Source organism: Lepisosteus platostomus, unplaced genomic scaffold (genome assembly GCF_059453375.1).
Source record: "Lepisosteus platostomus isolate fLepPlt1 unplaced genomic scaffold, fLepPlt1.hap1 Scaffold_32_H1, whole genome shotgun sequence".
NCBI classification, from domain to species: Eukaryota; Metazoa; Chordata; class Actinopteri; order Semionotiformes; family Lepisosteidae; genus Lepisosteus; species Lepisosteus platostomus.
The window spans coordinates 1048702-1062982 of NW_028291660.1; the positions used below are offsets into that span (position 1 = coordinate 1048702).

A 14281-nucleotide genomic window follows, 5' to 3' on the forward strand; every position below is an offset into this window, starting at 1 on the left:
CATGACAAAAACAAAGGAGTACATCAACAACAGAGTGGCTGAAACAGAAGAAATTCTGTATGTTGGGATGGCCAAGTAAGAGTCCTGACCCCAATCCCATTGAAGTGCTGTGGCGTGATCTGAAGCAGGCCATTCAGCGCAAGACATCCCAAAAATATACATGAACTGAAACAGTTTTGCATAGAGGAATAGGCCAAAATACCTCCTAACCGCTGCTCAGGTCTGACAAGCCGCTACAGAAAGTGGGGGTTGAGGTTTTTGTCATAAAGGAGGTTCCACTAGCTCCTTAATATAAGGGTTCACGTACTTTTTCCATCAATGACCTTGATTGTTTAAACCATTTGGTCAATAAAGAAACAGCAATGTCAAATGTTGGGTGTGTGTTCTTTGTTAAATCAGAATCTCTTTATTAATTATTATGACTTAGATAAAGATAAGATCACATGTTAGGAGCCATTCATGCAGAAATCCACATCATTCCGAAGGGCTGTTTACAAAAGTTTTTCTCCCAACTGTATGTGAGAGAAAAGCAGAGACGCTCACTGAGTAAGGTGGAGTTGTAGCTTTGCAAACCACAAAGACATTTGTATGCTCAAAATGGGACAGGAGCACCCCAGATGGGACTCGAACCCACAATCCCTGGCTTAGGAGGCCAGTGCCTTATCCATTAGGCCACTGGGGCACACTGGGTTGGGTCGATCACGCTGATGAAGAGCCAGTTTTTTTTTCCTTTGCTTTTTCAAAGGGATCCCCAAAATTAGGAAAGTTAGGCAGCAGAAGGTTTACTGTGACCTGAGAAGGACCGGCATCCAATCACGGTGGTACACACACACGCTCTCACTCATCTGAGCTACACGGCTACCAAGATGATCTCAGGTGCGCCGAGCTGGTACGGAACATATTGAACTGATCGACGGCGAATTGTCTCTCAGACAGGCTTTTCACCTCTGAGCTCCCTGACTGACAGTGATCAGTTAGGCAGTAAAACAGTCATCTGCTTCTAAGCCTTAAACAGCTGCATCTCGGCGCTTCCACGGAGAGATGATTTGAAAGCCGAATATCGCCCATTGGGAACACCTTACTATCACTAGTTTAAGAGACTCTTAAGGTCTTGCAGAGGTGCCTGTCTAATAGCATGCGCTTTGCAAGCTATAGGTGTTTAGGCTGAGGCAGAATGCCTGTTAACAAAATGTTTTTCTAAAGGGGCCTCGCACTCTTTTCCAAGCAATGGTCACCATCCCCACAATGTAGTCATGTCCTAGGACGTCACCTGTTAGTCTCCATTTGTCTGCCACCAACATTTTAGGTTACGGGGTCACAACCGCACCCCGGAGAGCATAGGAGCCGTTGGCGTTCTGGCTGTGCAGATTGGGCTGAAGGTGGGGCGCTTGAATCTCGCTGTTGGAGGCCGTCTGAAACTGACCCAAGCCTTTCCCTTGAATTAAATGTAAATAAGAAATGAACCCCAGATGCACATGGAATCAATCACGTGTTTCCTTTGAGCCGTTTCAAAGACTGCTCCAGAGTTTACCTTGCACAGATGCGCAAAGATTAATGATGGGGGTGCACGCTTCCAGGCGCCTTACAACTGTAGGGACTGATTAGAGACAATTCGTAGCGTGTACTCATTTCTCTCTATTCCCCGTGTTGCAGTGGTAGGATGACATAAATTCCTGCTTCGACACGTAACGGCATTATAATCAAGTGCAGGAGCTGAGGGCTTTAGTTTTGTTTCGTTTTCCATGGCGTTCGTAAGCGCGCAAATCAAAGGCAATTCCTGCGTCTAACACGAATGTAAATGCTTTTGAAAGTGCAGTGTGGTGCAGCTTGTAAAAACCATTTGTGGTTTGTTGATGTTTTTTCTGTCTGCCAAAGTTGCATTTTGACATCCGGACTGGGGGACTTTATCATTTGAACGTGAAGCCAGCCTTAAACCCTCTGAGGCGTGTCTGTCTGCCGGCACGAATCTTGTGAAAGGTATTTTTTTTTAACGGAGAGCGACTTTAAAAAGGTTTCCGCAGCCACCTCGCACTCCGTGTTAGATTATAGGAGGAATGCGGCGACAGCGAGCTCGCTTTTGTCGTGGCCGAGTGGTTAAGTGCGTTGGGGATTCCCCGCGCAGGTTCGGAACTTGCCGACTCCGGCGTCTGCCGCACGTCGCCTTGTGCCTGCGCGGCAAAGGCGAAGTGCCGTTTACCGGGGTAAAGTTAGCTTGAAGTTCGAAAACGATTTTGGCACGCCTGTAGCGCTTTCACGAAACCTCTTAGAGTTGCGAGAATGCTTGTTTTGTGTATAAAATACATTGTGGATGCTTTCTCAGCCTTTACTTTTTCGATTTTATGACATTTTTTTGACCATGCACGAATATTCTTTTGTCCATATCTTCGCAATGGAAGCACAGAACGCCGTCAAACCAAATGCATTTTAAAGACCACGACTTGTGGATATTTCCACAGCCTTTACATCAAACTATCAGTGAGCTAATTATCTTTTTTTAAACCTCCGGTTTTTCATCGATGCGTAATTACGCACGAACTGGAACCCGGGGGACCGCTGTGTGCACACGTTCACAACGCGAGAAATACTGTTCAATACGGCTTCATGCGAAAAACCCGTATATGACCATAGGAAGCAGAACAGCGCAGTCTCCCATTACCCAGACTGTAAGCACGGGAATAAAGCTTTGTTTGATTTCTGAAACCCTTCCTTTACGCCCTGTTTTCATTCAGGTAAGGGTCAACTATATTCACAATACTACTGACAGCAGGAAGATTAAAATATTCTTTTCTCAGCAGCTTATTAAAAACAGCTCCCATGATGTTCAAACCGATTTTTTACACAGAACACTGACACAGCTTTGCATTCTGAATCTCTTTTTCTCAGGCTTTTATTTAATATGGCACAATGCACTGGGATAGGGGTATTCTGTTCACAAACCAATAGCATTTAAACCACATCACCCACAATGCAGCAAGTGTTTTGCACACTAAGCAGGTCCTCTGACTTTTCCCAGCTTTGTTTTGGGTTGTGGAACCTTTCTTTATATTTTTTAGGATTTTCTGAAGATAACACTACAGGTAATACACTGGGATAGGTGGGTCGTCTTCATGGCTCAATAGCATTTCAAATACAGCACCCACACTGTTGAAACCAAGTGTTTTACACACCAGACAGGCCCCCTAACTTTATATAACCTTGCTGTGGCTGTGGCCCCTTTCTTTAATTTTTTATGATTTTTTGAAGATAACACTACAGGTAATACACTGGGATAGGTGGGTCGTCTTCATGGCTCAATAGCATTTCAAATACAGCACCCACACTGTTGAAACCAAGTGTTTTACACACCAGACAGGCCCCCTAACTTTATATAACCTTGCTGTGGCTGTGGCCCCTTTCTTTAATTTTTTATGATTTTTTGAAGATAACACTACAGGTAATACACTGGGATAGGTGGGTCGTCTTCATGGCTCAATAGCATTTCAAATACAGCACCCACACTGTTGAAACCAAGTGTTTTACACACCAGACAGGCCCCCTAACTTTATATAACCTTGCTGTGGCTGTGGCCCCTTTCTTTAATTTTTTATGATTTTTTGAAGATAACACTACAGGTAATACACTGGGATAGGTGGGTCGTCTTCATGGCTCAATAGCATTTCAAATACAGCACCCACACTGTTGAAACCAAGTGTTTTACACACCAGACAGGCCCCCTAACTTTATATAACCTTGCTGTGGCTGTGGCCCCTTTCTTTAATTTTTTATGATTTTTTGAAGATAACACTACAGGTAATACACTGGGATAGGTGGGTCGTCTTCATGGCTCAATAGCATTTCAAATACAGCACCCACACTGTTGAAACCAAGTGTTTTACACACCAGACAGGCCCCCTAACTTTATATAACCTTGCTGTGGCTGTGGCCCCTTTCTTTAATTTTTTATGATTTTTTGAAGATAACACTACAGGTAATACACTGGGATAGGTGGGTCGTCTTCATGGCTCAATAGCATTTCAAATACAGCACCCACACTGTTGAAACCAAGTGTTTTACACACCAGACAGGCCCCCTAACTTTATATAACCTTGCTGTGGCTGTGGCCCCTTTCTTTAATTTTTTATGATTTTTTTAAGATAACACTACAGGTAATACACTGGGACAGGTGGGTCATCTTCATGGCTCAATAGCATTTCAAATACAGCACCCACTCTGCTGAAACCAAGTGTTTTACACACCACACAGGTCCCCTAACCTTATACAACCTTTCTGTGGTTGTGGCCCCTTTCTTTATTTTTTTAATAAGAATTTTAGTTTTTCAATATGGCACCATTAGACAGGCGGTACATGGGGATTGGGGGGTGCTATTCATGAGTCAATAGCTCTTCAAGCACAACAGCCACAGTGCTGCAACCAGGTGTTTTACACCAGACATTTCCCCTAACCTTATACAACCTTGCTTTGAGTTGTGGAACATTTCTTTATTTTTTAATGTTTTTTTTTACTGTAATCAAGTGTTGTGCTCACTAGGCAGGCCTCCTGACCTTTCACAGTCATGCTTTGTTGTGTGCAACTTTAATTATCTTTTTAGGATTTTTTGAACATGGCAACTTCCACCGAGACGGGTGGGGGGTGTGGGGGTGCTCTTCAATAGCTTTTTCATCTATACACACAAACGGATGTAACCAAGACACTCAGAACCTGTCACGCAGGGGCTGACTGCTGAGGATAGGGATCCAATGCGGTGCCCTTGGTAGGGTTGGCGCGAGACGCAGGCGTAGTCGGAGTAAACAGGCAGGGGCCCGAGTCCGGGAAGGCGTAGAAGTTGCGTCGGTAGGCAGAGGCGTAAATGAAGAGACAGGCTGGGGTCAGGATCCGAGAAAGCGTAAAACAGGCGAAGGTACAAAATCGAGTGGCTAAAGCAGTTGTCGGAAAAGCGGGGTCGAGGTCCAGGGGAGAAGTCATAGTAAGGCAAAGGCGTAGTTAGTAGGTAAGCTCCGGGAGAGAATCTCAATCGTGAGCAATGACCGGGGGACAGATGAGGGTTTAAGTAGAGGACTGATTGACATGTGCACGTTTGGTATGGGGAGAGCTCGAGGGAATGCGGGAGCGCTTGCCTGCGTGAGGGAGATTCATGACAGAACCAACAGAATCAACCTGAACTCATAGAAAAACAAGAATGCCCCCGAGACACCTGAATCCCCCTCCTGGACCACTCTGGTATCAACACCCCCAAACCCATCCATACCAGCTAACAAGATTCAGAATCGGTGCAACCCTCCAACCTGGACCAAGAGCAGGATGGGACAAGAACCTGCACCACACAACGTACACAGGTTTGTATTTTTGGCTGAAGATGAAAATGTCTAACATAGATTGTTTTGGTTCTAGCAAACAATAAAAATAGTTGTTAAAATCCAAACACACATAATGAGATCACTCTCTGTCAGTATGTGTAACATTCTGGGTCTGGGCTCCTCTGTATTTGGGCTAAAGAGAGTTCAACAACATTTATTAAATGCACTGACATCATAATCTGACAAGATCCATTGTTTAGGGGAGACTTGACCACCCACTGTCCCCCTGGTATCGTGAAGCTCATTGTCCTTTAGCTTTCCAAAACCAGAATCAATTGGGACTCCGGGGGGATCGGTGTATGCAAAATATGAATTCCTTATGCAAGAAATTGTATATGGTCAATATAGCGATCATATCTTATCAGCAGATGGTAATCTCCAAGGAACAAGTAATAGGTTTATTCCACGCTGAAAAATGATCAAATGATTGATGAACCCAAGTGATTTGAAAGAAATGTTAAACAACTCAAAGCGAGGTTGTATAAGGTTAGGGGAGCTGTCTGGTGTGTAAAACACCTGGTTGCAGGACTGTGGCTGTTGTGCTTGAAGAGCTATTGACTCATGAATAGCACCCCCCAATCCCCATGTACCGCCTGTCTAATGGTGCCATATTGAAAAACTAAAATTCTTATTAAAAAAATAAAGAAAGGGGCCACAACCACAGCAAGGTTGTATAAGGTTCTGGGGGCTGTCTGGTGTGTAAAACACCTGGTTTCAGCAGTGTTGCTGTTGTATTTGAAATGCTATTGAGCCATGAAGACGACCCACCCGTCCCAGTGTATTACCTGTAGTGTAATCTTCAGAAAATCATAAAAAATTAAAGAAAGGGGCCACAGCTACAGTAAGGTTGTATGAGGTTTGGGGGCCTGTCTGGTGTGTAAAACACTTGGTTTCAGCAGAGTGGGTGCTGTATTTGAAATGCTATTGAGCCATGAAGACGACCCACCTGTCCCAGTGTATTACCTGTAGTGTTATCTTCAGAAACTCATTACAAAATAAAGACAGGGGCCACAGCCACAGTAAGGTTGTATGAGGTTCGGGGGCCTGTCTGGTGTGTAAAACACTTGGTTTCAGCAGTGTGGGTGCTGTATTTGAAATGCTATTGAGCCATGAAGACAACCCACCCATCCCACCTGTAGTGTTATCTTCAGAAAATCCTAAAAAATATAAAGAAAGGTTCCACAACCCAAAATAAAGCTGGAAAAAGTCAGAGGACCTGCTTAGTGTGCAAAACACTTGCAGCATTGTGGGTGCTGTGGTTTAAATGCTATTGGTTTGTGAACAGAATACCCCTATCCCAGTGCATTGTGCCATATTAAATAAAAGCATGAGAAAAAGAGATTCAGAATGCAAAGCTGTGTCAGTGTTCTGTGTAAAAAATCGGTTTGAACATCATGGGAGCTGTTTTTAATAAGATGCTGAGTAAAGAATATTTTAATCTTCCTGCTGTCAGTAGTATTTTCAATATAGTTGACCCTTACCTGAATGAAAACAGGGCGTAAAGGAAGGGTTTCAGAAGTCAAACAAAGCTTTATTCCCGTGCTTACAGTCTGGGTAATGGGAGACTGCGCTGTTCTGCTTCCTATGGTCATATACGGGTTTTTCGCACGAAGCGATTTGAACAGTATTTCTCGCGTTGTGAACGTGTGCACACAGCAGTCCCCCGGGTTCCAGTTCGTGCGTAATTACGCATCGATGAAAAACCGGAGGTTTAAAAAAAGATAATTAGCTCACTGATAGTTTGATGTAAAGAGTGTGGAAATATCCACAAGTCGTGGTCTTTAAAATGCATTTGGTTTGACGGCGTTCTGTGCTTCCATTGCGAAGATATGGACAAAAGAATATTCGTGCTTGGTCAAAAAAATGTCATAAAAACGAAAAAGTAAAGGCTGAGAAAGCATCCACAATGTATTTTATACACAAAACAAGCATTCTCGCAATTCTAAGAGGTTTCGTGAAAGCGCTACAGGCGTGCCAAAATCGTTTTCGAACTTCGAGCTAACTTTACCCCGGTGTGCCGTTTCTCCTTTCCCGGTACTATAAAAACGCTAAATCGCTTGGACCCGCTGCCATTGAAAGCAATTCTTCAGATAACCACACATTTTGCGTTCGCACCTCTGGTGCTCTACTTATGCCTTTGCAAACCTAATGAATAAAGCTGAAAGAACCGACACGATATGTAGGTGCTCGTAAACCACGCAGTAAAGAACTGTTAACAGCAAGGGTTTCAGTGGGTTAACTGAGGAGAAGGCGTGATCGCTAATTGTTGACTTTTTATTTGGTGTTAGAAACACTCTTACTGTGCATGACGTGCAACAAATGTAGCCACAGAAATTGCATCACGCTTTCATGTATGCTATTGCAGACACCAACGTTGCCTAGATAGAAAACCGAAATAGCCGTGGGTTTGCTTGCTGGTCTGAAGGATCTCTCTTCGAATCTCTATCATTTGTCAATGAAAGTAAAAGGCGCTGCAATCTCATACGTTCAGAATCAAACCCGCAGCTGTTGTTCGACTTTATTTCTTGACTAATTACAACTGAGTGTCGCATGAGCAGTTACGTAAACTTGTCTGGTATATTTGAACACTAATGCCGTTCTTCAATTAAAACTAACAGTACATTGTCAGGGACATTCAGTTCTATACAAACAAGAGACAGACAACAGAATATTTCTACCGTTCATGTGGACTACGTGTTGACTTACTGATCGGAATAATTGAAAGGTTCGGGCTCATAGCCGATGCAGTGCGTGCTAATTAGAACAGCAACGCTGAGCTCTCAGCACCGTACTGAGCCCAGGTGTTTTTCTAAAGCTGTCAGGTGCAGTTCATTTACATGAAGGAAATCTCTTACTGGGTACGATTACAATGCAGTAAGTAGCACAGACTGCTTAGGGAGTAGCCCGATGCGTTTAAAAACAACCCGAGCCAGATAGGAGTCGAACCTGCAATCTCCTGATCCGTAGTCAGACGCGTTATCCATTGCGCCACTGGCCCTGGTGTGACACTGCAGGACTGTAACCCAGTGAGATCAGCACTGCAACTAGTAAAATATTACCCCCGGTCCATTCTTTTCCAAAAGTGAGAAACACCTGTTTTCTACATTTTGTCTGTTTTAAAACCATATCTCTTTAAACCAAACCAAGAGTTTGTCTTTTGCACTGATATTCTGATTCATTTCGATTTCAAAGAAAAAAAAAAACATTATCTTCCAAAGCATCATAAAATTGTCCCTTCTTCCAGACTCTACTTCTCTCTTGTAGTAGTACAGCAGACCTTTCCAAGTGAGCAGATCACAGAGTCCGAAATGAGCTTCCTCCATCAAGCAAAGTACCTGAACATGACTCTGTCTTCATAAAAGCGCCCCTGTAATAAAGAAATTAAATCCGAAATCAAGAGGGCAGTTTCCTACTGAAGTTCAAGAAATCATCAATTTTAACCTAGCAACACATTAAAGGCTGCATCTATACAAGTACGATTCTAGAAATGCTCACCAGATTACGTTTTAAGAAAGAACTGCGCCTCAGGTTCCGCCGAGATCTTAACTCGGATGGCAGGATTCAGAGTCCGGAGTGTGGACTGATGGCGCACGGAGGGTCCATATACTGTGGATCCCTCAGTGATCTTCCGCGTATTCAAACCGCCAGCGTGTGACTCCCCTGTCACCGTCCTCTCTCCTCTGTGCAGCCGAGCCCGATTCACGGTAAAGTGAAAAAAAATATGCCCTCAACGTGAGATTTACTCTGGAGTGAGGATAGATGTTACCTTTTTATCATTGAACAGGATGTATGTGATGTGGCGACTAGGTTCAATTTTGTATCCTGTTTAAAAGATTAAGGACTGGGGTGAGCGTGATTTACCACCCTTTCAGCTAAGAACCCGACGTGCGCACCGTTTAAGCTGCATAGACTCGGTCGTTTAACTCTTCTCCATTAGCAGGGTTAAGGTTAAAGAAAAAAAACATTGCTGACTTCTTTTTTTTTTGCCAGCTGCTAGCGCTGATTAGCAAGGTTTGTATTTCATGTTTTGCAAGTTGCATCCATTTTAAGAAAAACAAGTCATGTTAAAGACAGGAAATGAATACTTGTGTTTAATTAAGTCTAGCGGTTGTCCGCTGGGATTCAGACCCAGGGTCTCCTGTTCACTAGACAGGCGCTTTAACCAACTAAGCCACGGCGCCCCGGGAGTGCTGTCCTTTTGCAGCCACTTGGACACACCACTCAGACACATCTGCATTCGGTGTGTGCTCCGCCTGCTCGCTGAGCAAGTTGCCACCTTTACATACAATAGCAACATCGACACCAAGAGAAAGGATGACAAATGGCTTTTATCTGGAACTTTTCATGTCCAAGGAGCTCAATGTGCTTTCTGTGTACAACAGGGCCACTGAACTCCACACTGGCCACTGAACCACAGCAGTGGCTTGCTGGCTTGACATCTCCCAAGGAAAATGTTGAAATCGCATGTGGAACAGGAAAATGACCCTCGAGTACGAGGGAAAAAAAAGAAAAAGATCATCTGGAGCGCGCCAACTCAGTTGGGACAGTCCAGTTCTGTTGACGAGGTGGCTGAGTGGTTAAGGCGATGGCTTGTTAATCCATTGTGCTCTGCATGTATGGGTTCGAATCCCACTCTCGTCGGTTTCCATGTCTGACATGTGTGCCCGTTCGACGTTGGCCCTCCTGTCGTTTGCTCCAGAACTAGAGCCATGCAGTTTCTAGCGGTGGCTGAACATGGTATAGTAGGCTAACATCGGTATCGAGCAGTGACAGTAACAGTATTTACGTGCCGCTGCTGCCAAGTGGCTCTGGGTTGAGACCGCGTTTTCACTTACTTGCAATGCAAACGGAGAAAGCGATTTTTGACAGTCTCTTGAGAGACTGCGCTAGGTGTTTAGGGATAGACTTTGTCAGTTCCCCCTGGGATGATGGCCTCTCAAATAGTTTGTGATTCCTCTAGACGTTTATACAGTAGAAGCCTGCTTCGTGGCTTAAATCCAAGCTAATGAAACGAGTTAGAGGTCTGATGCAGAACTGCGAATTCAATGAACGGGAACACTACAGTACATTGCACTGTATGTGTGAGGAAAACTGCCCCCTTCTGTCCCTTGTCGACCGAACAGAGGACTGTAAAGGATACCGCCAAGAAACTTTAGGATGCTGGTTGGAATACAGCTCCAAAGAAGCCCCTTTGGGTGTTATGTCATCAAAAAGTAAGAACAGCGAATCTCCCTTTGATCAAAAGCGCAACAGAACTGTTTTCCGTGGAGCAGCTTTCAGACCCGTAGACCTGTTTTATTTGTAGGGCAGGGCGCATTCCCAAACGCGAATCTCCTGTTTTAGAAATGCTTTGGGCGGCGTGAAGTGAAAATAAGAAATGGGCTCCAGATGCACATGGAAGCAATCAAGTGTTTCATCCGAGCTGTTTCAACGACTGCTCAAGAGCTTTCCTTTCACAGAGGCGCAACGATTAATGATGGGGGTGCACCCTTCAATGCGCCTTCCCAGTGGGCATTGATTCGTCGAATATACGTATATTTATGGCGAAAATACGGCTATACGTATATATACGTCGCCTCAACGTATAATCAACGTCGAATTGCAACCGTAAAATCGACGACATGAATAAACGCATATATAACATCGAAAACACATCTAACACAGTGCCTGAGGCTTTTTACTGTATGTATCGTGTGTGCCGCAACTAGGAGTATACGGCACTCTGCACAGTGTACGAAGTAAATTATTTTCGCAGTAATTAATTTATTATATTTACTATATTTATTATACACGTGTAAATTAATTACTGCGAAAATAATTTACTTCGTACACTGTGCAGAGATTCTAGACGAATTGCAGACCACATTTAGACGTCTAAGGTATGCGTTTAATAGATGCAGCCATTCAAAATGCGCGGTAAAAACCCGCGGTACAGTAACCTACCCACAAGCCACCGCGGGGCACCGGAGGGTACCGCAGGACAAGTGATTGGCTGGCCAAAATGACCGACAGGGGCACTCGTGGTGCATTGGTTGGTAGTGCAAAGATTTAATCATTTAATGTCTTTGCTGTCCACATTTTAATCCGCTTAGTTTTGAATATTTATATGGATTTTACCACTAAAGGGAAATTTTAGTAGCTGAGCATAAAAAGAAGAGGAGCATAACGCATCTGAAGGTCATAAACGATATTAATTTAGGAACATAAACATTACTGTATGTATGTAAACTGTACTGTGTATGGCTGGTCTTGGTAGTTTAAAGAAAAAATACACACCAGTCTTCCATTTCTCCCTAAACATTTTAAGCATGAAAGTTTTATGAAACGGTACCCAAATATGCGATTGCTGTATAGAATGAATTTTAATTAAAAAAAATTATTTAACACGAACATTAAGCTGTTTACATCTTCCGCCTGAGAACAGTCACCCGTTGCTACCCAACGCAGAATGGTGATTGGCTGACACCATCTGACACCCCTCTGATTGGAGAAAAAAGACGTGCTGGTGTGCTATACCAGGAAGAGGATTTCTTTCAATTCTAAACGTGTATTTTAAAAGTTTAAGAAGTAAAAACCTTACAGCGTACACAGATTTCTAAACTGATCAGGATCGTTATCTTTGTCTCATGCATAATAATGTTCACCGCTCTGTCCAGCAAATTAATAATAAACTTTATTTTATATAGCTTTTTAAACGAATAAGTAATTAGATTGCTCATAAACCTAATCACTTGCTTTTTCTTTTTATTTAGGCTCAGATTTCAACTATAGATCGTATTATTAATAACCATAATAACAACCAACCAACAAAAACAACCATATAAACATAATACCAACCAAAAACATAGATAACAACCACAATACAAAATCAAATAATCAAACCATTTTACTCTCGCAAAGTCCTCCAATTATCATAATCCCGCCCCTTATGCAAAACCAAACCTTCCTCCCATCCCAGTTTATCCTGTTTATCATAAACAAAATCAACCTCAATTTTCAACATAAAGCATTACACAAAATCAATACCTCAACACTCCATACTCAACAACGATAATTCACAAACAGCCAGAAAATGTAACTACACATTCCCAAACAGACCTAATTTCCATAGCCCCGCCCCTTATGCAAATCCAACATCCCTCCCCTGTTCTCTCTCTCCCCTGGCGGTTGTAATTGTTTTTATTTTCAAATAAATTTTAGCAAAGTCATGTATTTTAAAAATCTTAAGATTTTTATATTTATGTCTTTATTTAGTGGTTTCATTAGTGACAAAGGCTAAACTTTCTTGGAAAAATGTCTTTTATGTAAACCATGTTTGCTATTAATTCATTCAGGGCTAAAATATGTTCATTGTCTTCTAATGAAAGAAGGGTTCCTTTCGCCGTAGTCGGGAGCCTAGCCTTTAACTAGTAAGTACTGTATTTACTGGGTTTTTGAGGGGGGGTGTCTTTCGCTGGAAATCTCGCCTCCTACTTTGAAAATACCCGTGAAACCGTTTCAATTCGTCACAGCCAGCACTCCTGCAGAGAGGGGGGTTGTACTTGCAGTGTATACAGTACACGCGTTATGCTCTTCGTTAATGTAAATAATTACTGCGAAAATAATTTACTTCGTACACAGTGCAGAGATTCTAGACGAATTGCAGACCACATTTAGACGTCTAAGGTATGCGTTTAATAGACGAATATTATACGTCTTTTGCCCACTGTGCTTCCCTCTTGATTTCGGATTTAATTTCTTTATTACAGGGGCGCTTTTATGAAGACAGCGTCATGTTCAGGTACTTTGCTTGATGGAGGAAGCTCATTTCGGACTCTGTGATCTGCTCACCTGGAAAGGTCTGCTGTACTACTACAAGAGAGAAGTAGAGTCTGGAAGAAGGGACAATTTTATGATGCTTTGGAAGATAATGTTTTAAAACAGACAAAATGTAGAAAACAGGTGTTTCTCACTTTTGGAAAAGAATGGACCGGGGGTAATATTTTACTAGTTGCAGTGCTGATCTCACTGGGTTACAGTCCTGCAGTATCACACTGGATAACGCGTCTGACTAGGGATCAGGAGATTGTAGGTTCGACTCCTGCCTGGCTCGGGTTGTTTTTAAATGCATCGGGCTACTCCCTAAGTAGTCTGTGCTACTTACTGCATTGTAATAGTACCCAGTAAGAGATTTCCTTCATGTAAATGAACTGCACCTGACAGCTTTAGAAAAACACCTGGGCTCAGTACGGTGCTGAGAGCTCAGCTTTGCTGTTCTAATTAGCATGCACTGCATCGGCTATGAACCCGAACTTTTCAATTATTCCGATCAGTAAGTCAACACGTAGTCCACATGAAAGGTAGAAATATTATCTTGTCTGTCTCTTGTTTGTATAGAACTGAATGTCCCTGACAATGTACTGTTAGTTTTAATTGAAGAACGGCATTTTTGTTCAAATATACCAGACAAGTTTACGTAACTGCTCATGCGACACTCAGTTGTAATTAGTCAAGAAATAAAGTCGAACAACAGCTGCGGGTTTCATTCTGAACGTATGAAATTGCAGCGCCTTTTACTTCCATTGACAAATGATAGAGATTCGAAGAGAGATCCTTCAGACCAGCAAGCAAACCCACGGCTATTTCGGTTTTCTATCTAGGCAACGTTGGTGTCTGCGATAGCATACATGAAAGCGTGATGCAATTTCTGTGGCTACATTTGTTGCACGTCATGCACAGTAAGAGTGTTTCTAACACCAAATACAAAGTCAACAATTAGCGATCACGCCTTCTCCTCAGTTAACCCACTGAAACCTTTGCTGTTAACAGTTCTTTACTGCGTGCTTTACGAGCACCTACATATTGTGTCGGTTCTTTCAGCTTTATTCATTAGGTTTTCAAAGGCATAAGTAGAGCACCAGAGGTGCGAACGCAAAATGTGTGGTTAT

The 14281-nt window shown here is 42.9% G+C and overlaps 1 non-coding gene across 1 annotated transcript; it reads right to left on the reverse strand.

The window, feature by feature from the left end:
* Positions 1 to 609: 609 nt before the first annotated feature.
* On the reverse strand, positions 610 to 682 carry trnar-ccu (transfer RNA arginine (anticodon CCU)). The gene has a single exon. It is a non-coding gene; the product is annotated as a tRNA-Arg (tRNA).
* Positions 683 to 14281: the final 13599 nt, after the last annotated feature.